Here is a 26,557-nt window from a genome sequence, read left to right on the forward strand (position 1 = left end):
ACCCACCTCAAGGAGAGTAGTGGCGTTGGTGACGCTAGACCCTTACAGTCCTTACCCTTCCTAAGCCTGATTTTTCTTTTGTTTGTGAAAATCAAGAGAAACTGTTGATGTCAATGGAATTACAAAAGGTGTATGTGAGAGGAGAATCTGGCCCATCTGGACACAAGCTGTGCAATTATTCCTGGCTGTTGCATAGGGGCAAATATATGTGTGTGAATAAGAGAGAGGGATGGAGAGAGAGACTCTTGATGCCCTCTCTCCCATTTGTGCTGTCACACAGGGTTGGCACAATCTGCCTCTGTATGTACCTCAGTGTTTTGGCCTTATATGTCCATTAGATTATGAAGTTTTGTGTGTGTGTTCTGAACGGCACTAAACACATTATTGGTGCTTAGCAAATAAATCTCCACAATATGATTATAGAAAAAACAACAGTTCCTTCCCACCTTACCGTCTTTTCTAAAAGTAGTATATCACATTGCCCAGCACGCAGCATGTGATCAGTGAGAGACCTCACTGTAATGAACACAGTTTACAGGGGCAGAGGTAAGGTTGCTGCGGGAACCTTAACTCTGAATTTCCTGAGTTTAGTGAGATTAAAATCTCAATCTCCTCATTACATCAGCATAATTTTTGTGTGCGCGCATATCATGTGGTCTAAGTGTATTGTTTCTAAATGCAAAGGTACACTTGTGTGTGTGAAAGGGCCTCTTTTCAAATTTTGGGAACTATGAGCCACTTAAATTAGTTCTGATCAACAGTGTCAGATTTTTAGCCCCACCAACATAATAAAATCAAGTTAAAAAAACACTGAAAAAACAAACCAACCAACCATCCAACCCTATTGTACATTATGTGTTCTGCAGTTCTGAGCCTCAGTAACAAGACAAAAGGAGACTGAGACTTTGTCATTTGCTAGCTGTTAATAATCAAGAGAAGATCTGCCAGACAAGCTCTTTGAGGGCTCTGTCTGTCTCAGCCAGGTAGATGCTTCAATACACAAAGGACTTCACACAGGGAGAAAGAAAGAGTGTTCATGGACAATGATGCAGCTTTCTTAATTAAGATTTTCATTACTGATACATACATTAAGGGTTTGCAAATGCAAGTGCCCAGGCACTCTCATGTACAGGTAGATGTCTCTGATTCTATTGTAAGGCACTAGGCACACTTTTGCAAAATCATCATGAACATTCACCAGCTAAGGCTCAAAATCTGCTCACCTGCCCTTTGCCACAAAGACAATGAAAAACAACAAATGAGATTTCACTTGCCTATCAAAACAAAATTAACCCTCCCGAGGTGAGCAAACAAATGGAATTTTGCAAGGCATGCATTACTGGATACTGAAAAGGATTCTGATTTCACTTACACCTGTTTTATGTTGGAATAGCTTCAGTAGAATTATTCCTGATTTACACTGGAGCAATGTCAGGAAGACCTGAAACCAGGACTGTTAAATGTGCCCTCTTGTAAATGCTGCAGTGTGTGAAAAGTACCAGATATCCTACTGTTAGGGACACACAGGTTCCATAAAAGCTAGATGTTGTGATGCATCCTTATACAAAAGCAAAAGAAGAAATCTTATAGTGCAGCTGCAGTCCCTACATTATACCAGATATCTGAAAGCTGATCTCGCTCTTGCAGTAGTTTGCTTTGTAGTTACATTAATCATCTTGTTTTGTGTGTAGACAGGGGAGGTGTATAAAAAGGTGCAGTTGAATTTGAACCCAGATCCGTATTCAAATTTTACAAATGGCCTCCAACTTTACAAGTGGCTGAAACAGAACTATCGACATGAACAACCCTGAATGGTATGGTGTTTGAAATCTGTGTCTGACTTCTATTTTGTGGGTTTGGCCTACTCTAGCATGGGAGGTTTTGCTTAAAGAATTAAGCTGTCTATCATCTGCTTAACAAGTCAAAAATTGAAAAATAGGAATCACAGGGTTGACATTGTTGATGCCATAAAAGACAGAAATCTGCTTGTTGAGATGGGTCAAAACCAGACATGCATGTGACCTGTGGGTACCACCAGAAAAAACTGCCATTGGGTTGTCCTCAGAAAATTTGGTATTGCGTGGTGGGCGCACTAATGATTTGAAAAAGTATTCCCCGAGTATGAACTGAGTGCAAACATGAGGGAGAAAAAAAGAGAAAGAAGGAAGTGGAAGTGAACTGGAAACTGGGGAGAAGAAAACATTGTTTCTTTATATGCTGTAGATCTTTCATCTCTAAGATTCCTATTCCCAGCCTCTAAATAAAGCAACTGTCACCAAGTGTGTTTGCAAATGGATCATCAGTGACACACATACAGATGTGTGCATCTGTTTGATTGTATATAGGCAGCCAGAAGGCAGATGGATTTTTTTTTTTTTAAAGCAATAGGGGTAGACAGGAAAAGGAAATTGCTGAAAGATTCTTAAGAACTAATTTGTAAATATGGTATCTTATATAGGACACCCAGAATAAATTTTGAGTCTCTGTCTGGCACTTAGGTCTTTGAGTGGGTATGTGTAAAAGTGCCAGTTTGAGCACCCAGATGTGAGATCTGGAGCTCCAGTAAAGGCAGTTACATCTGCAAATTGGGATTTTCATGGTAACCAGCACTCAGTGTTACTCGTCTTTACTGCCTCTGTTTTGCTTCATGTCTACAGTATAAATTATACAGAGATAGGTGTACAATATGAAATCAGTCAGCACTGACTGCACGAAGCAGAGTTTTTTGGTCTGTAAAAATGTAACAGCAGCACTACCAACGTACTCAAGGTGGTAGTGTGGAATCTCATTGTGCGATGGTTGACAATATAGGTAGAGAACAACAACAGGCATGCCAGATTCACCAAGATAATTTCCCACTACATCGAAGGCACTACCTTGAAAACTACAACAGGGTCTGCAGTCAAACCACCTGGCGTTATGATCCCATCAGCTCTAACAAACGAGGCTTAATATTTGGATGGAAGATCTCTAGGTTGCTGCAAGCAGCACTGCCAGTGATTCATCAAGTGGCCTTCTTCCATCTGAGTCTAGTAATGAATGTACCAGTGTGGAATAAATGAGGACTGGGAAATTAGAGGGAGCGAGAAGACAGAGACAAAAAAATCTCTCTTTTCCTTTGGTTCCTTCCTAAATCTAAAATCTTTACCCACCCTGAATTTTCCAGATTCAGATCCAGATTTTGCAGCTGTAGCCTGTTATGTCTCTGTGCATCCAAATACCTTCAATAAATTCAATTACTTGTATGAGAGAGAACATACAACAACATCTCAAGGGAGCACCATCGGAGGGTTCCTTATCCTTAGTTGCTGTCCAGGCCACCCCTTAGGTTCAATCTCATTCAAGTTCAACAGATCCAGTTTTGGGCCCCACAACCCGGGGTTTCAGAATTTTCACAGTCTATAAAACTACATAGACTGACAAGTCTGTCTCTACTTTTCATCCTCACATTGACTTCTAGTTAGCATTTGCCATTATCAATCATTAAACAATTTGAAAATTTGCACTTGAACTAACAATACAGCCAAAACCCTAGAGCATACATTGGTTCCCTCTTTTGAGGGGATTTCTGCAAGGACTTCCTGGCCAGATTATCAGAATCTCGTCTTACTAAGTTGCAATAGGCAGAAAATCATGAGGTTCATCTTATTTTTTTCACAACGCTCAGTTTTCTCAGGTAATCCTGTTGCTTAAGTGCCTTCACTGGTTACATCTTATGGTGGAGAATTCGATTTAAGGTCATGACTCTTGTGTTTAAGGCCCTTCATTTCTGGAGTGCCGCCTTAGTCATATGATGTGATTTCTGTACACACCCCAGTATAGAACCTTTACTCTGTTTCTAATTTGTTGCTTCTCACCATTTCTTCTCTTTGCACATGCCAAGTTAAGAGAGTCTGCTCATGTTGATCCCTTTTCAGAGCATTCTTTCTCTTCAGAAGATACGCAGTACTTGGGAAAGGTACTCTTCATTTTCTATCCCAAAACGTTGTGTAGTATTACCATCCACCTTAAGCAGATCCTCCATTTCCCCTCCAAAGAATTCCCCTCTAATTTCAGAGGTGGATGGAGTGATTCTCATGCATAGTTTGTATATCAGTTTATTAAGCAACCTGGTATACTTCAGGAAGAAGATTACTAGATACGGTAAATGTAAGATTTGTTATACTATAGCCTTTTTGTCATCCAAATGCTCTTTCACTGATTCACAGTTAAGGAGAGTTGGCCTAGATGGTCATATCCTCCTGTCAGATACTGGGAAAGTGCTAGTGTATCTAAATGCTCAACAACTCTCAGAAACAGAAAGATGCTTTCCAGCAGTTTTTTATGTTGTGACCATTGCTACAGCTTTTGTTGGCTGTTACTGGTGCATTCGGTCTGCCTCACATTTCCTGAATTTGCTGAAAGTTAGTTTGTTATTAAATACACCGATTCTAAATCTGTAAGTCACCCTATTCAGGAATTCTGTGCATTAAACTATATCTAATAATCCTTGGCACCTCCATGTTCATAGAACTCCAGATATTTTGATGATTGCTACAGCAAATGTTTTCTATTGGGAAATCAATAGGGAAGAATGCTTATGGGGGGAAAAAAGATTCACGGAAAGATATTACCTTGAAGAACATCAGTCCTCTCAGCTATAAATAATTCTACCCTCACACATACATCAGGCACCAAATGAAATTAATAGGCAGCAGGTTTAAAACAAACAAAAGGAAGTATTTTTTCACACAACCCACAGTCAACCTGTGGAAGTCTTTACCAGAGGATGTTGTGAAGGCTAAGACTATAACAGGGTTCAAAAAAGAACCAGATAAATTCATGGAGCATAGGTCCAGCAATGGCTATTAGCCAGGATGGGCAGGGATGGTGTCCCTAGCTTCTGTTTGCCAGAAGCTGGGAATGAGCGACAGGGAATGGATCACTTGATGATTACCTGGTCACTCCCTCTGGGGCACCTGGCATTGGCCACTGTCCGAAGACAGGCTACTGGGCTAGATTGACCTTTGGTCTGACCCAGTATGGCCATTCTTATGTTCTTAAACTAAGAATTCACAGATATTAAAGGAAATCCTATCAGAACATAAGAAATGACATCAGAACATATGGTTCTGGCAGGGGATTTCTGACAAAGAAGGGTCTCTTTGTCTAAAAACCCTGTATAATGACAGAAGTTGTGGAACTTAGCTGGGGAATGAAACTGCACATCCCACCAGTTTGCAGTGAAGGAGAGACAGACAGAGCCAGCTCTTTATCTTACATTAAGGGTGGTAATGTCTCTCTTTTTTCTGTATTCTGTATATTGACAAATTAATTTCTGATTGATAATCTTTAATTAAATAATTCCTATTGAGTCTGTTTTTTGACAATCTTGAATAATCATTAACTCCAGACATGCAACAGTGAGAACTTCTGTTTTCATGTCAAGAAAGATTATGTGACACTTGTGAGAGGCAATGTGGTCTAGTGGTCTAGGAACCAATAACTCCTGATTTTTAGTGCTGTTTCTATCACTGACTTCCTGTGTTGCACTGAGCAAGTCACTTATGCTATCTGTCTCAGTTTCCTCACCTGTAAAATGGGGATAATGATACTAACAAACTTCACAGAAGTGCTGAGAGTGATAATTAGCAGACATTTGTACACCACTCTATGCTACAGCATGCTGACTATAGGATAATTAATTGATGAGCAAGTTCCAGCAGCATGGAACACACATATGGATATCAGAGACTATTTTAGTATCATCTGTCTGATATAATGAACAGTCATGCTCGGACACTGGCAACCAGCAGTCTGGAACACTGCCAGTTGTGTTTTGACACAATATCACTGACCATCTGACTAATGATTCTCGTATCTATGATGAGGTCAACAGGATGCCCCTCAGCTTCCTTTAGGTCACCGTTACTCTACTGCAGAGGACTTCATGAAGCTCTGGAATAAATGGCTTTTTCAGAGCAGGACATTCAAAAAGATATAAGGGTCACTAACACCTTCCGGCATAACACAACCCCCATCTCAGCTCTGCCCATTGTCCCAACGGAATTGAAGTGTCTACACCTTGAATAATTTAGCTTCCAGAAAGAAAGAAAAGAAATAATTTAACAAATTAAAAATTATACAGTCTTCAATATCTATATATGTCCCTGAAATAGAGAGCGATGAGAGGGTGTTGGCGGGGGGGGGGGGGGAGGTGAAATGAAAGGAACCTCGGTGTGTGCAACAAACTCCGTCTACAGACAGAAAAAAGCATGCAACTCTCTAGCATTGCAGATTAGGAAACTGAGGCTTAGAGAGGGGAAATCACTTGCTCACCATCACATGGTAAGTCACTGACAGAGTGGGATTTGAAGCACAGAGCTAGTTTATATTACAAAACTATAACAATGATGAAATGGTCAGCTACAATAAATGCTGATGCCATGTGGTCCCTGGTGTTTCCATAAATGGCTGCTGATGCAGAAAGGGTTAACATAAATGTACACATTTGAAGCCTTTGAGCATCATTCATACTTTCTACTGATACTCTGAAGTTCTGCAGTGAGAATAACAGGATTTGTTAGGGGCCATTCTGAACCACCCCTGTTGGACCAACACATGATGGGAAAGGGCTGGTGGGACTTTAATCTATTTCCTTACTCAGTCAAATAAATGTCACATTAGATGTAAGCCATACTCCACTTCTGAAGGCCTCTGTGCTCCTTGATGCACAAGCCTGGCACTGCCACTAATATAAATAGGAGCTCTACACATATGCATATACTCCTACCTATATAAGTCACATGTTGTAATGTTTGATACCAACCAAACAACACTCTGTAGGGTGCTAGAATGTTTCAGCACACACCTGAAGAAATTAAGAATTTCCACTCCCTTTTTAAGTCTACTTTGAAAAAAATTCCCAGAAACAAATAACAACTTGGGTATAAACTTGCAGATATAAATGCTTCCAGCAAATTAAAAAAGAGCTGCTTGTTACATTGTTTTTCTTCCAGACAGTTCTTTAACGTTCAATTGTTTTCCACTGAACAAGTAGTGGACATGGGTTTAGGCTGCAAAAAGTAGAACACATCTTAAAACCCCCAAAGTTTGGATCTGGAGTTTTAGGCCTAAATGTTCAACATCCAGTAATTTTGCATTCCCATTTAAAATAGCTTGAGCCCCATTTTCAGAGGTGTCAATCTCAGTTGAAGTCAACGGGAGCTGCAGATTCTCAGTGCCTCTGCAAATCAGGTTCAAGGGGTCTCAAGTCTGGCACCCATAAACTGAGGCGCAAAAAGTTAGCGGACACTTTTGAAAATTTAGGCCAGAACGAAAGATAATCTCTAATTACCTGTTACAATTATGACTGCTTGGCAGTGCTAAGGTTCCTTATATATTGTATTAAGAAGTCTTACTGTTTTATAGAATCACTAGATTTCACAATGCCAATGTATTATGAAATATTGGGAAAATGTAAACTTGTTTAATTAAAAAAACACCACATCCTAGAACTTGGCAAAATTTGTAAAAAGCAAACCTCAAACCATGAGAATTTTTACATTTTTGCTGCCCCACATCTCCAAAAACAACTCCCTAGAGTAAAGCAATATTTTTTTCACTGAAAAAAACCATTGAGCTGACAACTTACATACCAACAACCAAGCCCAAGTGAAAAGCCATGCATAGCATAGGTTTGCAAAGGAAACCACTGATAGATTTTTTTTTTTTTTTAACTCTAGCATTGTTGGACAGAGACGACCCGTAACTGTTGATAGTGGGGGGCCCCACAATTTAAAGCAGCAGTTTTTCAAATTTTTGGAGCAGAGCCCCCCATGTCCCCTTGAGTTACAGTTTTTGTTTGCACCCCACAACCCAGAAAAAAAGAGGCGAGTCGGGGTGGAGGTGGCATTTTCTCCCTAGTCCCGCCGGGTTGAAGCCCAAGCCGTCTGGCATAATCACTCCCCCTCCTCCCCCCACCCTGAACGTTCCTCCACACCCTCTAGGGGGTGTGCCCCAAAGTTTGAAAACCTCCGATTTAAAGGTTTTGGTGGTATGCAGCAGGGCATATGAACCCTGGCAGAAATCTGGAGGGGCACGTGACCCCATGTGTGCCCCCCACATGCCGCCGCTGCTGTTGGGGCATGCTACAGAAACTATATTACATACACTAAGACTTAATGAGAACTATGCTAATGGTCAGTCATACACATTGGTGTCAATATAAGCAGCGAGGGTTCACAAACTGCTGCCAACTTTGCAGTTGCAGGCGTTCCAGGTCATGAAGCTGTATCCCAGCAAGCACAGGCTGAAATGCTAATGAAATATTTTCTGTACCTGTTCCAGTCCTGGATGATGTGGAATACAAGCTGTTTTGTGCTGAATGAGAGCTCTGGGATGGGATAATACCCATTAAGAAATCATGGCAGGCTTTCACCATCTCTAACAGGAATCCTCCATCCATTGCCTCCCTAATTCAATCCAGAAATGCACACACCACTTCTGCACATGCTCCCTATTCTCCCCATCACACAGTGGAAATGAACCATTCTGAATCTTACAAGCTGATGCTGTACAGAAGTTTGGGACAACTGGGCAGAACAAGGATACACACTGAATACTGAGCCTTGCAGCCAGAGAAACCTATAAAATACTTCACAGGGGCTTCAGATTTGCTTGACTGGGCCCTGAATAAAACGCATGACTCTTGTCGCTGAAAGGTACAAAATGCTGAGTACTTACATGAAACACAGAAAAGGTTCTTTCAGGAGAAGAGCACAAACTGATCTTCAAGGATCTGAGAGGAAAACAGGAAAAACAGCATGAAGAATAACGCAGGTATAAATAAGCTAAATTATACCAAAATAAAAAAGACACCCAGGAGCCACAGGGATTCTTGCAGAAAAAATAAATTTTTCACTTCGTGGATCACATAAACCTTACAAGCTCAGAAATTATCAGAACCAGGTGATTGGATAGCTCAGGGGATTGATAATAGGCTAGGGAGCCTTTCATCCCTAGGATGCTAGTTTGAATCCATTCCAAGTCAGCAGAGATTAAGTGATGTTACCATCTGGTGGCTGTTCAGTTGCTTGTGTGAAATAAGATGGTGGTCCCTGTGGACAGGTGGTCTCTTCACAAAGCCCACCACCATAATCGGCACTAATTGGCCTCCTTGTCAGTAGTCTCAGCAGAGAGGTTAAGGATTAAATTGGCCACAGAGACTGAACTCCTCTTCTTGGCCCTAGATACAGTCCCTGCAGGTCAGAGGCGAGGTACATTATGGGGGCAGAGTGGTAAGGAAGCTTACACTACAGCTGCTTGTTTTGCGGATAGATAGTGGTATGTCAGTCTATTCTGTCTTTGGCCTAAAACTGATGTGTTACCTTAGCAGAAAAGAGATCGCTGCTTCAAGAGAGAATGTTTGGGGGAACTATTGCCTTCTGGTGGTCTAAACACTTAGCATAACAAAGAGTCTCTGGATTTACCAATGTATGTTATGTATTTGGATTTACCAATGTATGTTATGTAAGCTATACTGTAAACCTATCGTCCAGGACATATTAACATGGAATGAATTAATGACCAAAATGAGTCAAACCCTGCTACTCTGATGAGTTGTTCCAAATGGATGATCTGTTCCTATTTGAGATTGAAAGCAAAGGTTTATACAAAAGATTGATGTTTTGAAGTATCATTTCATGGAGATGGTTTGAAGAGCACAGAATTCCAGTGTGTTTTAAATCCAAACTAACCGTCAGCAGTAAAGCAAAAGGAGGTGCTTATAAGGAAACCTATTTACTCTCAGAAGATAAGGAGGAGAGAATCTTATTTAGCTTTCCCTAGCCAACAAAAGACTCCCCTTCTTTCCTGAATGTATGTTAAAAATATATTAAGGAATATGAAGGAGGGATGGTGGTGGAAAAGGAGCAATAGCGGGTTGGTGTTGCTGTTGGGAGGGACTGGGAGTTAGGTAAGCATTGCAGCAATTGTGTGTGTGTAGGTAGGGTTGCCAACTTTCTCATTGCATAAAACTGAACACCTTTGCCCCATCTCCTGCCACACCCCTTCCTGAGGCCCTGCCCCCATTCACTCCAGCCCCCTTCCCTCCATCGTTTGCTCTCCCCCACCCTCACTTACTTTCAATGGGCTGGGGCAGGGGGTTGGGGTGCAGGGGGAGGTGAGGGCTCCAGCTGGGGGTGCAGGAGCAGGCCCTGGGCTGGGGCAGGGAGCTGGGTGCGGGAGGGAGTGAGGGCTCCAGCTGGGGGTGAGGGCTCTGGGGTGGGGCTGGGGACAAGAGGTTTGGAGTGCGGGAGTGGGCTCAGGGTGGGGGCAGGGGATTGGGCTGCAGGAGCGGGTGCGAGCTCTGGGAGGGAGTTTAGGTGTGGGAGGGGGTTCCGACCTGGGGCAGAAAGTTGGGGTGCGGGGTCTGGGACAGAGTTAGGGTGCAGGAGGGGGTTAGGCCTGGGGAAGTGGGTTTGGGTTACAGGCTCCGGCTGGGCTGCGCTTACCACAAGTGGCTCCCGGTCGGCAGCGCAGGGGGGCTAAGCAGGCTTCTTGCCTGCCCTGGCTCCGCGCTGCTCCTGGAAGTGGCCAGAACGTCAGCCGCCTGACCCCTCCGCCTAGGGGCCGGGCGGCTATGCGCGATGCCTGCGCTTGCAGGCACCTCACCCACAGCTCCCATTGGCTGCGGTTCCCAACCAATGGGAGCTGCTGAGCTGATGCTGGAGCAGCCTGCGGAAGCTTCCCCGATCGCCCCTGCGCTTAGTGGCTGCAGGGACATGCCAGTCGCTTCTGGGGAGCTGCACATAGCCAGGGCAGGCAGGGAGCCTGCCTTAGCCCCACTGCACCACTGACCAAACTTTTAACAGCGAGGTCAGCAGTGCTGACTGGAGCCACCAAGGTCCCTTTTCCACTGGGTGTTCCGGTCGGAAACCGGACGCCTAGCAACCCGATGTGTAAGGAGGGGTGAGGCAGCAGATTCTGGGCCCGGGAGAAGAGTAGTGGGGGTGGAGTGAACAAAGAAGCAGGTAGGCTAGCAAGTGGGAAGGAATAGCTAGAGAGAATTCCAGGGTAGAGAAGAATCATTGGAACTGTAGGCCAGCTAGCAAGATGCATACAGCTTCAGTTGGGCTGGCCATCCCGGGAACAGCAACATGCTGGCTAGCATAGGCGTCAAGAACAAAGCGACCTCAGGAGCATGAGTTTTGTTATAGAAAAAGGGTTGCAATTCAAGCTATAACTGGCAGACACCAATTTTTTTTCCATGGGAAATTCCAAAACATTTTCAGGGTTCTTCTTTTTTTCTCTGAAATTTCCTGCAAAAATGTTTTATATTGTTTTTCAATGAAAAACAAACTGTTTTTGACAAGAAAAATTTGTGATTTTTGGTAAACCTATTTTCAAAGCCAATTTTTAAAAACTGAAAGCCAATTAATTTTTTTAGTAAAAGATTTCATTTTTGACAGAAAAAACCCACTTTTTATTTCAATTACTATTTGATGAAAAAACGTTGACAGTGCTAGTAAGATGTCCATCAGTAGGAGCGCGGCAATCCTTTCATCAAACAAATTGGTATCCTAGTAGGGGAGTTTAAAAGGGTCAAGTGGAACCTCCCAGCAGCAGAATGGAATGCTGGGAAATTGATACAGTAGAAACTTACTTGCAGCAACATCTTTTTAGAGCAATCACCACTTGCAGAGAACACTTCCCCTGGGAACACTGTCCCTACTGTGAATGGTCCACTTGGTAACGGCAACATAGCCGCCGCATAAGAGCAACATTTGTGACCTTGTGACATCACATCTGAAGGTGGAGATTGGGGAGCATATAGGGGCTCTGCCCCCCCCCCCCAACTGTGTCTTTCCACTCCCCTTCCAACCCTGGCCCTTCAGCGCAGTTCCAGGGCACACAGACCCGTCCATTTGCCCTGCGTCCGTGGACCGCATATGCAGGGGGGAAGGGCTGGAAGAGAGGGTTTTGGGGGGGGGCATTGGGGGGGCGAAGCTGGGGTCAGGGAAGCAGCAGTAGCACAGCTGGAAGGTTTCCTACTCACTTCCTCAGCATCTGGCTTGCAAGCAGTGGGGGAGGCGGGTTGATTTTTGCAGTGGGGGGGTATCAAGGACATTGTACCCCCACACTGAGCTATCCCCTCCATCTAAGTTGTCGGTGGCGGGGTGTGCTGTTTTGCAGTGGGGGCTTGGGAGACTCCCCCTCCCCAGTGTACTGACCTGTCCCTTTCCCTCCATCCCCTCTCCACTGTCTGTGCTTGGAGCTGCCACCCCCTCTCCATTCCTCCTCCTTGTCCTTGCTGACTGGGCGTCAACATGGTGAGAATTGAGATCACAGGAGATACAGTCTCCCTGCTTTCTATTTCTGTGTCCAGTATGGCAACAGCCACAGTAGCAGGAAGCAGTAATTCAACCTAAAGTCCTGCCCAGCCCCTGCAGCCCTGGGATGGAGCATCCTCAGTGTAGACAGAAGCATTTGATTGACAACCTCTAACAAGACCCTACTGAATAGATGCGAACTGAAAGTGTCATAACTTGGTTAAAGTTAGGTAGATTTTTCACAGGAGTAGCAAAAGGCACATCCCTGACACCAGGCTGACCACCCACACTTCAAGTCTCTAATCCAAGCATAGAGGCACAAGAGTTTCTCAATAAAACCGTTGCAAGAATCTTTTACCATGGTAATTTTTTAATAATGTATTTTTTCCCTAATGTTGTTCTGAGAAATGGCTGAACTGTTTTTGCTGAAATTTTCCAGGAGGGAAATTGAAAATGAAAAAAACATCAGCCCAAATTCTTAAAGTTTGGCAGTTATAAGCAACTGAAAACAGGGTGTTAAGATTGGCTGACACTTCCCATTATAAGTATAGGTGTTGCTACTTGCATCATTTACAGTAACAACTTTAATGCCAAAAAATGCCAAATTACAGGACTGGGTCCTTAGTTTATAAAGTTAAGTACTGAGCATTGACTTAATTGGGAATCTCACCATTTTGCAGAAGATATTCATCGGCTTTTGCAGAATTAGGCCACAGAGAATGTATACAAAAATCACATCACTAACTACTGAAAGGCAGTCAGTTCTGGGGTGACACTCAATGCCTGTTTACCAGTGCATAGCAACACTACCAACATGTCCGGTAGAAGAAGTGAGGAAGAACACTATATCCAACGAAAATGGTAGGGAAATTTTAGATGAGTAATTACACTAGGCCTAAATTGGAATTTGGCAAGTCACCAGGGCTAACATTCTGCCAAAAGTGCCATAAACTCTTTAATGATCACAAGGGGTCCAGGCGCTTGATTTAAAATCATGTCCAAAATATAAAAATAAAACTTTCCATGTGAAGTAGTGAAAAAACAGGATGTATCTCAGGAAACTGTGATTCACTCCATGTTGGATAAGTATAGAAAACATATGAGATGCGGACCAAACTCTACTCTCTTACGTCTTTGCAACCTCATTGACTTAATTGCAACTAAGAGTAGAATTTGACCCATTAAAATGATAGGGTGTAACTTTTTATTATATGGCACTTTGAGACACACTTTGTCACTAGAGACACACAACCTAATTACACTGAATTAACACAGCAGCTTTCTCCAGGACACACTATTATATAACATGTAAAAAAATAAAATCTATGAAAATTGACCATTTACTTTCCAGTACTCCATGTTATAAATAAAATAATCCTCTGACTCATATGCCACTATTATCCTTGCTCTTTTTAATGACAAGTGTTTTCAACCCAAAATCAATATATGTGGTGGGTGTGTACAAGACGACCAACTGATCTTCTCCTTCTCCAGTTCCTAGGATTATTTAACAATTCCCAAGGAAATGCCACTGCTACTAACCTTAGCAGAATTTCACTTTTTACCACCCTCATCCTCTCTGAAGCTTATGTAAGAGGATTTTCCATAAGGGCCCAGAGTGGTGGTGGTGGTGGTCGGCGGGGAGAGGGGATAAAATCAAATTCCTGACTCACCAGCAAGATGTGGGTCATGCCACTAATGCCTCTATGGCCACTACTTCACGGCATTGTTGTCCAGTAAATAGGATACTGATCTGGGAGTCTGGACACCATGTTCTATTCTTAGCTCTGCCATTAACTCCCAGTGGCCAGATTCTGCCACCTTTACTCACACTGAGTAGTACTTTCCTCTAATATTGTTTTGTGACTAGTCCTATTTAAATCACGGGACTACTTGTGGTCTAAGTTACTACTCAGTGTGAGTAAAGGTGGCAGACTCTGGCCCTACGAGTAAAATTTTCAAAAGGACCTAAGTGATTTAGGTGTCCAAGTCTCATTTTCAAAAATGACTTGGGCATCTAGGAACCCACCTATAATTGAAAATCAACAAGACTTTGGGCTTGTTTCCACAGCAGGGTAATGTGCCCTATAGGGGTGTGTTTTCTAAAGTGTGCTAACATGTTGCAAATTAATTGGTCAGTGTAGACTGGTTGGTGCTGGTGCACAATAAAGTTTCCCTAAGTGTGCTTTAACTTAGAAGCATGCTAGGCAACTTTTAGCATGCACCAACAGGATCTACACAGACCAATCAATGTGGTAACACATTAGTGTGTTTTAGAAATCACAACCCCATAGTGCACATTGCTGCTTCATGCAGACAAGCCCACAGGATCCTAAGTGTACAAGTCACTTCTGCAAATACTCCTAAGTCACTGAATGAGCTTTTGAAAATGTTTCCTTTCTGTACCTGTTTCCCAATCCGTCAAATAGAAATAATGCCAATTACCCATCTTTGCAAAGTGCTTTGAGATCTAACAAATGAAATGTACTAGAGAGGTGCTGACTATTATGAATTCAAAGCCTGGACTGGCCTAGAGGATGCAATTCCTGAACATCCGTTACACAGGGAAGACGGGTAATCATGAACTAACTGGACATGTGCCTACCTCAGACTGCCCTCTCCAAGAGCCTATGTGGAGCTGGCATGGAGCACAGCTCTACCACATGCAGTCTGTGCTGTATACCAACTCCACTGAAGGTTCAGTTGCACTGTAAGCTTTCCATGGCCTTTACACTTCTGGATGTGTTTTACCCTTAGAGTATCTGATATAGAACTTAGTGCCAAAGGAGGACGGGCAAGGCAATGGAGAAATCCTAATGTTATTACATTCTCAATCCAAATAGGGCCCAAACTAATCCAAGCCCATGTCTGGAAAAAACCGCAAGACACCAGACCCTTCTGAGCTGAAATTCAATAGAGCCCTGTGAATGATCTGAATCTGAGGTGGAGAGAAAGTTCATTGCGTGTCTGACACGGGCAGAGACAGATTACAGCAAAATTAAATTGAGGATTTTAGTGGATATAATTGTTGTTTTTATATATTAATGAACAACAATAATACGTGATCCTGAATTGAATATCAGGGCTGACATTTAATCTGAGCCCTCATGCTATCCATAAATGTTCATAAACGTCACAAGACCCCTGCCCCTTGATTGAATTACGACCTAGTATGCAATTTAGGAAACGTGGATTAATCTACATAGATTCATATTTCTACAGGTTACATTGTTATTTTGTTGATTTATGCCCCTTTTCACTAAATGTCCTTTTCATCCAGAATCCAAGACAGAGCATGCAAGTAGCTGACAAGAGAGTGAAGGGATCAGCTCAAAAACCAGTAGCCAACAGCAGATGGGAAAACTGGTATAGTGAAACCTGTACTAATTACCTCTTGCTATTTGCAATCACCTTTGTTAATGGCCAGCAAAATCTCAGTCCCTGTGAGATCTCCCATCTCCTTTACAATAACTCACACTGTAACAGGCGGCCACCTAAAATGCTTCTGGCAATGTGCTGACCTGCCCACCTGTGTAATAAACTATATTACAATCAGCTTGAAAAGGAGGCCAGAGGTAGATCCTTCTTTAATATTAGGGGTTCACTCCAAGAACATAATTTTTAACCTCCTATCAATGTGAAAGTGCATTGGCAAAGGATGCTGCATTAAATTGAGAGGTGTGCATCAGGAAAAGTGCCTTGGCAAAGCACAAGGAAAACTGATCTAAAAGGACTTATTTTTATTGTCACACTCTCTTAAATGGCTACTATTAATAATTAAAATATCTGCAGTCCTCTTATTGCCTGTTATTAACAGATGTCAGGGTGCAATGATATTGGCTTGTAGACTGATTATTATTATTTACTATTTGTACTACTGTAGTGCCTAGGACTGTAATTATGGACCAGGAACTCAGTGCTGTGCAGCTACTCAACCAGTTACAACATGGAAACAAACTGAGCCAGCAGTCAATTGGTGGTCCTCCCACAAATTCTGTTTTCAAGGGTGCAATCTTCAGCAATTCTGCGGAAAAGGACCTAGGGGTGACAGTGGATGAGAAGCTGGATATGAGTCAACAGCGTGCCCTTGTTGCCAAGAAGACCAATGGCATTTTGGGATGTATAAGTAGGGGCATAGCCAGCAAATCGAGGGACGTGATCATTTCCCTCTATTCGACATTGGTGAGGCCTCATCTGGAGTACCGTGTCCAGTTTTGGGCCCCTCACCACAAGAAGGATGTGGAAAAATTGGAGAGAGTCCAGCGAAGGGCAACAAAAATGATTAGGGGTCTGGAACACATGACTTATGAGGAGAGGCTGAGGGAACTGGGATTGTTTAGTCTGCAGAAGAGAAGAATGAGGGGGGATTTGATAGCTGCTTTCAACTACCTGAGAGGTAGTTCCAAAGAGGATGGTTCTAGACTATTCTCAGTGGTAGAAGATGACAGGACAAGGAGTAATGGTCTCAAGTTGCAGTGGGGGACGTTTAGATTGGATATTAGGAAAAACTTTTTCACTAGGAAGGTGGTGAAACACTGGAATGCGTTACCTAGGGAGGTGGTAGAATCTCCTTCCTTATAAGTTTTTAAGGTCAGGCTTGACAAAGCCCTGGCTGGGATGATTTAATTGGGGATTGGTCCTGCTTTGAGCAGGGGGTTGGACTAGATGACCTCCTGAGGTCCCTTCCAACCCTGATATTCTATGATTCTATGATTCCCTTTGAAGTCCATTGAGTTTTCTCATTGGGTACATCCATATTGGAGTTGGAGGTGTAGTTTCCTGCTTGGGTAGATGTATGTGCGCTAGCTTTGATCAAGCTAGGAGGCTGAGTGTAGCAATGTAGCTGAGGTGGTAAGAGTGGTGGGACAGGCTAGCCACCTGACTACAATCCTGTCTGAGACCCTAGGTACTTACTTGGGCAGCTTGCCCATCCTACTGCCCATGCTGCCATGGCCACACTGCTATTTTTAGCATGCTAGCTCAATCAAAGCTCATGCACATACATCTACCCAAGCTGGAAATTACACTACCAGCTCCAGTGTAGACATACTGGTAGATTTCAATGACAGGATCAGAAGCAGACACCAAAGGAGTAAATGGCCAGCTTTTCAGTCTTCTTTCATATCTTTCTAACTCTGTTTGTTCCTATTAGCAGACAGGCCGCTTCTCAGTCTAATACATTCTAGCTGATCAGTATATCCCTTCTTGAAATGTAGTAAGGGAATGACTTGATGCTCTGGGGCTATCAAACAAGACAGGACATGAAAGTCAGCCTAATGGACTAATGCTAGGGAAGCCAAGACTCAGAAAGAACCTAGAAGATGGTCTCACGATTGTCTGCCTCTATCCAATCAAGACAAAATATTAGCAGGGTATGCTGCAAGTCAAGCTTAAACGGCAATGGCAGGTCTGTGTATGGAGTCTCACATCTGGAGTAGCAGAGAGTTGCACAAGTAACAAGAAGAAAAGGAGTACTTGTGGCACCTTAGAGACTAACAAATTTATTTGAGCATAAGCATCCAATGAAGTGAGCTGTAGCTCACGAAAGCTTATGCTCAAATAAATTTGTTAGTCTCTAAGGTGCCACAAGTACTCCTCATTCTTTTTGCGAATACAGACTAACACGGCTGCTACTCTGAAACGAGTAACAAGCAATATTTACAAATTTTTTAACGTTAAGTCATGTTTTGATAAAAAAGTGAAGTGTATTTTATATGCATGCGTGGATTGTTTTATAATGAAACTGAAAAAAATGAATTTTAAGATAGAAAGGTATGATACAGTTAAACAGTGTGAAAAAAAGTAACCAAATTACTGGTTTTGTAACTTTTGCATAATGGGATATGATAAAGGATTAACAATTTTGATTTACTGATGATACATAGGTTACCTGTTCTTCAAGGACAAAGCTTATAAAACATCTCTAGAAGAGACATCTCAGATAACAGGAGAAATAACTAGATTTCCCTTTTCTCTACTTAAAGATAAGAAAGTTACAGTTTGCTTAATTACACATTTTAAAATGTACATAATGCAAGATAACTATACATTATCCTTCCTTTAACTAGTGTATAAGTTAGTTTGTTTTGAAATATGGTTGCATTTTGCACTTGTATTGGAACAAAAAGAGCTTCCCCCCGCTCCTTTTGTTGGTAATTAAAAACAGATGAAAAAAAAACAGTCTTGATTTCAGCTTTTTGCTCTTTTAGTATGATGTAACATACATATTAAGGTTAAGGAATACTAACTGTATAAGGCTTTATATTATATATATACACACACACACAGACACACACCCATATATATATATACACACACACGCACGCACGCACTACATAGAATCTATTAACAAATCAAGGAGTTTATACAGCTTTCACTTGAAGATATAAAAGGAACAATTTGGGGAAACAGACTTTTGAATATGTGCTGCTTGGCAATAAGATTGGGTGATACAGTTTTTTACATAAGACACAGGAAGCTAATCAAAATCAAAGTCTTAACTCTAAATGTATACAAGCTACATTTCTTAGGTAACTCCACCTAACTGCAGTTTTCATAGAAACCAGTGAAAGACACATACAGTAAAAGAGGACTCTCTGGTATCTGCAAACTGAACTCCAATTAACATCCATCAGGAGTCTCTAGCTGCCTAAGGAGAATCTTCAATCTCTCCATACGAAGCACCTTTGAAGAAAATACCTTCAAAGAAAGGGCTGTATTTTGAGTCAACTGATTTAAAAAATTTCCTCCGTTGGCCATTTCTAAAAGAGGGCTTAATTGCAATATTTGGACTCAGCTTTAAGGTCTCGATGAAGGACAACACTTAAGCACATACCTAAATTCAAGTATGTGGTAAGTGTTATCCTGAATAGAGATGCCTTTCTGAATCACAGCCTAAGAAAACAGAGGTTTCCTCTGTGGCCATCAGTGAACGTCAAAGAGATTACAGAGACCCGGAATCTCGGAAAATTCCTATCTCACCTGGACAGAAGTCAAAGTCTTTATGAATATGGTGTTCCGAGACACACAAAGTTAAATTAAAATTAATACTGAAGTATTAAGCAAACTGAATATGAATAACTCAAACACTAAATATTGAAATGTTAAGTTGAAAAATGTTGTACTAGTGATGACATGCATTGGTAGTTAATAAAAGCAATTACTGAAGTCTGGCTTGTCGTCTAGTGTTAATAATTAGGTAATTACTTTAAAAGTCCAATGGTTCATATAAATAGGTTACTGATGTGAGGAAGAGACCCTGGGAAATGAGTTAAGTTATTGATTGATGGTTACTTTCTTGCTAGGGATTAAAGACTTCAGAGGGTGATCCAAAAATCTAGTGTGTTCTGATAATTTGCTTATATGGTGGCTTTTGAACTCAAGAGCCAAGGCACTCCAATGAGCTCGATGTAATCCCTTTCCAAAATCAGACATGCCAGTTCTCCTCAAAATCTCCTTTACTCCAAGACATAACTAACACTTTCAATTTGGGACATCGGGTTCAGAAATGCTCTTCCATCAAGGGCGCTGCAGGTCAGCAGTGATGGGCTTGGGCAGAGCTGTGAGGGGAGCCCAGGAACGGAATAGCGGTGAGGGATGTAGGGCAGAACTAAGGTGCATTGGCAGAGTTGTGTGTGGAGAACCCCGGGCCAGAATAGCAGCAGATGCTGCAGGAGACAACTGAGGTGCATTTGCAGAGCTCTGTGAAGACCCAAGAATAAAAGTAGGCATTAGAAATCAGATTTATGGTATATTGGGAGCGCTGTGCAGACTGTGTTGTGGTTTAGGACTGGAACATTAGGGTGCATTGTAAGTCAGGGATGAAGTGTCTAAGCAGAGTCACGATGAAGAAGCCTGAATATATTAAGCCTAGATCTATAGAACAAAATTCAATACAAAATTTAGAAGAAAAGTGACCAAAAGTTTCTTCTCCATCAGTAAACCCAATAAAACAATCACACCATGAAACTATGCAGATATATGGGAACATGCTAAATTGTCAGACATCATACATAACAGCAGCAAATCCTGGGGATCTTAACCTTAGTGGCATTCATTTTGTTCTACAGTTTTTACAATTTGTACTGCCTGTAACAAACACTGCTCTCTCATGGTAGCATGTAATATTTGGACCTAAACAAAAAGCATTACAGGAAAAACTGTGCTCTCTTTTACACCACTCCAATCCCACGGAAGTCAACAGGGTTATGCAGCTGCATGAGTAAGTGCAGAATTAAGCTCACAGTAAACAGAGAACGGCTATACATCAGTGGTATCTAACCTTTTCAGCCAGATGGCCGAACACATAATTTCAAAAAGGCCAAGGGGTCACAATCAATATTTTGGAGATGATTCTCCAACTTGTTCTGTTCCCCTTTATGCTTCTCAGGAGCTAAAAAGGAAAATCCCCTCAGTTTGGGGAATCCCCACTAGGCATACAAATGGGATAGCTGGCTCCTATGCCTTCATTCACAGGGTTCCTGCCTGCTGACGGTGTTTTGGGTATTGGGAGAAGTGTTTTGGGGGAGAAGACTGGAACAAGCTGAGCTCCAGCTGGAACAGTAGATGATCCTTTGGGATTACAGCCAGGATGTGCACCTAAGACCATCCCTCAGGCTCTAATCTACACTGGGACAAAGAATCAGGATCGGTAACTGGTTGCTGGTTCTCAACTTCTCCCTCCCCCCCCTCTCCTGGGATGCTCTGGGTGGCTGCGGGGGTGGAGGCACTATCCTTTGCTAATGCTCCCCCAGGCTCAGACAGAAAAAGTCAACCTTTCCCTGGGGCTCCCATATCCCAGCTGTGAAGCAGGCCACGAACCAGAAAGAACAGCTCTCTTCTCCGTCTCCTGCAATTCAGTAGGTGTCCAGCAGGGGAGCTGCTGTGCATTTGCAACAGAGAATAGATAGCAGCCATTCCGAGAGCTGAAGGAGCATAATTCAGTTCATAATAAAATGCACGTTTTCTTTTTAACACAGTTGACCTCAAGAAACACAATTTAGAGCCTCAATAGCCACAAACTGGACATCGCAGAACAACATATGCACATTTAAAGCCATATTTTCAGTTTATGTAAGTGAAATAGTTCCATAGGTGCTGTGCCAACTGACAGCCGCTGAGGCTCTAGCGCCTCCGTACACACAGGGGCGTAAGGACATACATTTATACATTAGCGCAGCACTTACTCTTGTAAGCCAAACTCGATTGTAAAACTAATCTCTCCCAAAAATTTGAACACAAGTGGCTAGGAAATTTGAGTAAAAATTCCAGTTCATCAAATGTTGCTGAACAAGCACATCCTTTCTAAATCCTTATTTTTATCAAAATTCAAGACTACTTCATGAAGACTCACTAAAACAGGCCCATAGAATAATACATTGCACTTTTCATCTGATATTGTCACTGTGCATTACAACATTCCTTTAGCCTCACAACACCTGCTTGATGAAGTGGGGGGGTCACACACCTGTGGAGGCCCACCTGTTGGGTGGGGGGAGGTGGCAGCCTCTGTCCCTGAACCTATAGCAATTTTACAGGATACTGCCAATAAACTTAAATTTTATTGTTAGGTTGCTCCTCTTCATTTATTTGTCTATCTATCAACTTCACATCAACTTCCCTGTGACAGTGTCCATTTGGTGCTGCAGGCAGAGGAGCACTGTGACATCAGCGATAACTCAGCCTGTCATCACTCATTCCCTGCTAGTAACCTTAACCTTAAATCCTAACCCTAATTCTGCTGCCTGCCTTGGTCACCTCTCCCCTTGACAGTGCCTAGATGGTGCTGCATGTAGAGGAATTCTTCCATCTGCAGTACCAAATGGGCACTGTTGGGATCGAAGTAAAACAGCATTGACTGGGAAAAGGCAAATAATCTTCCCTTAGCCAGGCAAAGTTTGGAGGGAGCCATGTGCAAATCTCTAGCCTCACTTCAAATCAGCCAATATAGCTTCTAATCTGAAGCAGTCCCTGCTATTCCAGTCCTGAACCCCTGCACCCTCCCAATTCTGTCAAAGCACCTCAGTTCTGACCTGTAGTTTCATTTGCTGACTTATTTCAACCAATGTGATTGAAGTATGCAAATGAACTGGAGGGAGAAAGCGATGAGTGGCTGAGTTATCTCTGATGTCACAATGCTCCTCTGCTTGCAGCACCAAATAGGCACTGTGTGGAAATCAGGCTTTTCCCATGTTCCAGTTTCCCAGTTGTCACCAAATTCAATAGGGCTCTTCTTCCCATAGATGCCTAGACTGTTCCCTAAATTTTTGGAATTGATCAGATGTGGTCTTCAAATCTTAGCATACTATATAGTCAGACAAATGGAGAAATGCCATCAAGTTGAATGTTAGGCCTCACTTCTTTTGGCCAATTATCATTATCTCCATTTTTCAGAGGAAGAAACCAAAGAGCAGCAAGGTAAAGTGACTTGTGTAAAGTCACACAGCAAATCAATAGCAGAATTAGGAAATGAACCCAAATCTCCCGATCCCCAGTTTTTGAACCACATCAAATGACAGTAGAAATTTAAAAAAAAGATCTATCTGCAAATTCCTTTTGCTGAAGAAAACCTCAAACCTTTGATGGCAGAAGCCAAACCAAATAGCAGGGACAGAGATTTTACAAGTCACTGAGTGGCGAGTTACAGTTTGTCTATTTCACAATGACAACAACAACAACGACAAAAGAGAGAAGAAGATGACAAAGAAGCAAACAGATCCATGAGTTTATCAAAACCCAGTTTATATAGCTCATCATATTAATTTCCTGAATGAAAAAAACTCTTAAGATGGCTTGGATTTGAATATAATCATTAAACCATTTGCCCAGCACCTGAAAACAATGCAAGACGTTACCCCAACCAAGACCAAGTCAGCATAAAGATCAGCACAGTAAAAGAAGTGGCACCACTTTATAAGAGCATGCCATTTCTGTAGATGGACTCTGGCTATTACAGCCTCTTGCAGGATTATATTCAACATTAGTAAAGGAGAGTGGGGGAAGGGTGGAAGAATCAGTCCCAATGTCTCTTGTAAAGATTTTGTACAGCACAAGAGAAATGCTGGCTTTATTTTGCAACTCATTATCTCTATAAGAACATGAATCAAGAGATAAACTATGCCAATTTCTTCATTGCTGACTTGTTACAGTATATTGTTTGAGTCTTCGCTAATGATTCCTTGAGGTTGGTTATTACTGTGATCAGGAGTTGGGAGGATAGAGGTCTGAGACCTTTCAAAGGAAACATTTTCCTTCAGAAAATAAAGCCAGCATTAAGGTAACTTTAACAACTCAACTAGGATAATGGTCTGTGTGTGCAGCCAGTGCTTCTGCTGTTTTAACTGGGGGGAATAAACTGTGCATAAGCTGGGAAGCTGAGCTAGCCAGCTATTCGGTCTTGGGGATCAGGAAGCTGTCAATTTGAGCAATGTGAGAATATGTGGCAACAAGCAGGCATTTAAGGCAGAAGAAAGGAAACGTGGTGCAGTAGTTGAGTGCTACCTTGGGACTCGCGCAACGTCGGTTTGCTTCCTTTCTCCACCATGTACTTTCTGCATAACTGTGGGCAGGTTAGTCTCTAGGTGCCTGGGTTTCCCATCTGTAAAATGGGAGATAATAGCATTTCCCTACCTCCAAGGTGCATTTTAAGGATAATTACATTAAAGATTTTGAGAGGCTTAGATACTACAGTAATAGGAACCATATTAATGCCTTAGATAGATTTTCCTTCCCCTGGAACACACACAAAGGGCTGTTTGAGGGTCACCTCATAAATACTGATTGTCATACCCTTTCATTGACTTCAACCAGAGTGATGCCAGGAGGTAGCCTTGTAATGATGCTCATTTATACCAAGCCTTGCATGGCAGATAGAAAGTATTTCTTGGAACTCAAGCAGTAGTTTTGTGGTCTAGTTTCTCCCTAGACTCCATATGTGTCTCTGCAGAGTCAAGCCTGAGTTTTCTCCCAATGTAAAATGGGGAGAATAATACTTCACCTCCTCTCAGAGGCATTGTGAGGGTTAATATTTGAAAAAAAAATTAAGCATCATTATTCCTTGCCGTCCACAAATTATCAGCTCTAGCAAACATTCTTCTCATTTTCTAGTTTATATCTGTGCTGTTTCTTCAGCATTTATTAGTATAGCCAGTCCTAGCAGCACAATGCAGCACACAGCCCTTTGGTGCTTTAGGAGGTGGAAAGGTGCCTTTTGTGATTGACGAAGGCATGCTACCATCCTGTAACAGAAAGTCAGCAGAGGACACTCACCTGCTCAGATGTATGAGTGCAACTAGGAAACCTTAATTTGTCAAAATTCTTGGCGGTTTCCATTTCAAAGCAAGTGAGACATTGGTAAATACCAAGTAAAGAAACCTGATCTGTGTCCAGAGCATTTTAATAATCAGGGTTTAACAAACCACCAGTGGTGTTCTATCAGATGAGATCATGTCTAAATCCTAAGAAAGGGCTCGAGGAGAAGTTTTGGAACAGTCCAGCTACCCCAGTGTAAGTAGACACTACATTACCCCAGCGGCATTTTGTGCCAAAAAATTCTGTACACAATATTTTAAAATTTTGCAAAATTCTGCAAATTTTAGTTGTCAAAACAACACTAAATAATCACGCCTTCCTCCTGTAGCCCCGTCATGGGGCCCCCAGCCCAGATAATCATACTCTCTCCCCACAAAGCCCAGCTGTGCCCCCTCAGCCCAGAAACACACATTTCTCTCCCCCAGAGTCCAGGGATCCAGAGGGAGAAACAGCCTGATGCTCGGTACCAGGCTTGCATGGAGTTTCCTGCGCGCTGCCCTCTCCTTCCCTCAAAGCATGCTGGGAACTGCAGCTGCCAGGAACCCTCATGCTCAGTGGTTTTCAAACTGCAGGTTGCAACCCATTACTGGGTCATGGAATGGAAGGCACAGGGTCATGGTGGCTCTGGTCAGCACCGCCAACCGGGCCATTAAAAGTCCTGTTGGTGGTGCTGCCCGGCTAAGGCAGGGTAATCCCTACCTGTTCTGACACCACGCTGCGCCCCAGAAGCAGCCAGCAGCAGGTCCAGTTCCTAGGCATGGGGGCCACGGGGCTCCGCCTACTGCCCCACCCCAACAACTGGCTCCGCACTCCCATTGGATGGGAACCAGCCAATGGGGGCTGGGGAAGGGGCAGTACCTGTGGGCGAGAGACACACAGAGCTGCTTGTGTGCCTCCACCTAGGAGACGTACCAGCAGCTGGCCGCTTCTGGGGTGCAGCGCAATCTGCGATGCCAGGACAGGCAGGAAACCTGCCTTAGCACCCCCGCTGACAGGGAGCCCGAGGTAAGCGTGCAACCCAACCCCACGCCCCAATCCCCTGCCCCAGTCTTGAGCCCCCCCAACCCAGAGCCCCTTCCTGCACCCCAAACCCCTCATTGCCAGCCCCATCCCAAAGCCTGCACCCCTAGCTCAGAGCCCTAACCCCCTCCAACACCCCAACCCCCCTGCCCCAGCCTAGAGTCCCCTCCCACACCTTGAACCCCTCATTCCCAGACCCACCCCACAGTCCTCACCCCTGCACCGCAACCCTCTGCCCCAGCCCTGAGCCCCTCCCACACCCCCAACCCCTCATCCCCAGCTCCGTTGGGTCACAAGAATCAACAATTTTCTTCAACTGGGTCGCCAGAAAGAAAGTTTGAAAACCGCTGCTCTAGCTCCCTCTCTCTCCCTCCAGCACTGCTTTCTATGTGCGAGCTAGGCTCTCCCCGGTCCAGCAGCCCCTAGTGGCAGCTAGCAGCATTGCAGCCCATTTCTGTCGGGGAAAGGAAATTCTGCATGTACAACGTTACTTTCTGCAAAATTCTGCATTGCGCAGTGGCACTGAATTCCCCCAGGAGTAACTATAGGTACTGCAGTAATTGCTCTGTTGAAAATGCTGATGTTTCTCCAAAATGTGATGGGGTGGAGGGGAAGGGCAGGAAAGGAGCCACCTTGTAACCCCACAAATTATCACAGTTTTCTAACTTCAGAAAAGAAAGAAAAAATACATGAAAACTGTGGATGATTTAATGGAATCAGCTTGTCAAAATGATGAAGCTGAAAAAGCTTTTACAGAATACGTCCAAGACAAAAACTTTAACATTATGTGTCTAGTGGAGAGTGGTTTTGTCATGGCAAAAACAAAGGAATATCATTAATTTAGACACTAAGTGTAAGGTTCTGCTGGAAATCTTCATGGGATATAGCACAGAAATATAGCCTTGCTTGGCCAGACA

At 43.0% G+C, this 26,557-nt stretch overlaps 1 protein-coding gene across 1 annotated transcript in view; it reads right to left on the reverse strand.

Annotated features, from left to right (window-relative positions):
• ZBTB20 (zinc finger and BTB domain containing 20) overlaps window positions 1-26,557 on the reverse strand; it is a 617,628-nt gene that overhangs the window by 147,928 nt on the left and 443,143 nt on the right. The window contains exon 7 of the mRNA XM_074974219.1: window positions 8,725-8,779. The gene's annotated coding sequence lies outside the window, so the exon portion shown is untranslated. The remainder of the gene's footprint in view (window positions 1-8,724; window positions 8,780-26,557) is intronic.

Source organism: Natator depressus, chromosome 1, assembly GCF_965152275.1.
Source record: "Natator depressus isolate rNatDep1 chromosome 1, rNatDep2.hap1, whole genome shotgun sequence".
In the NCBI taxonomy this organism is placed as follows: Eukaryota; Metazoa; Chordata; order Testudines; family Cheloniidae; genus Natator; species Natator depressus.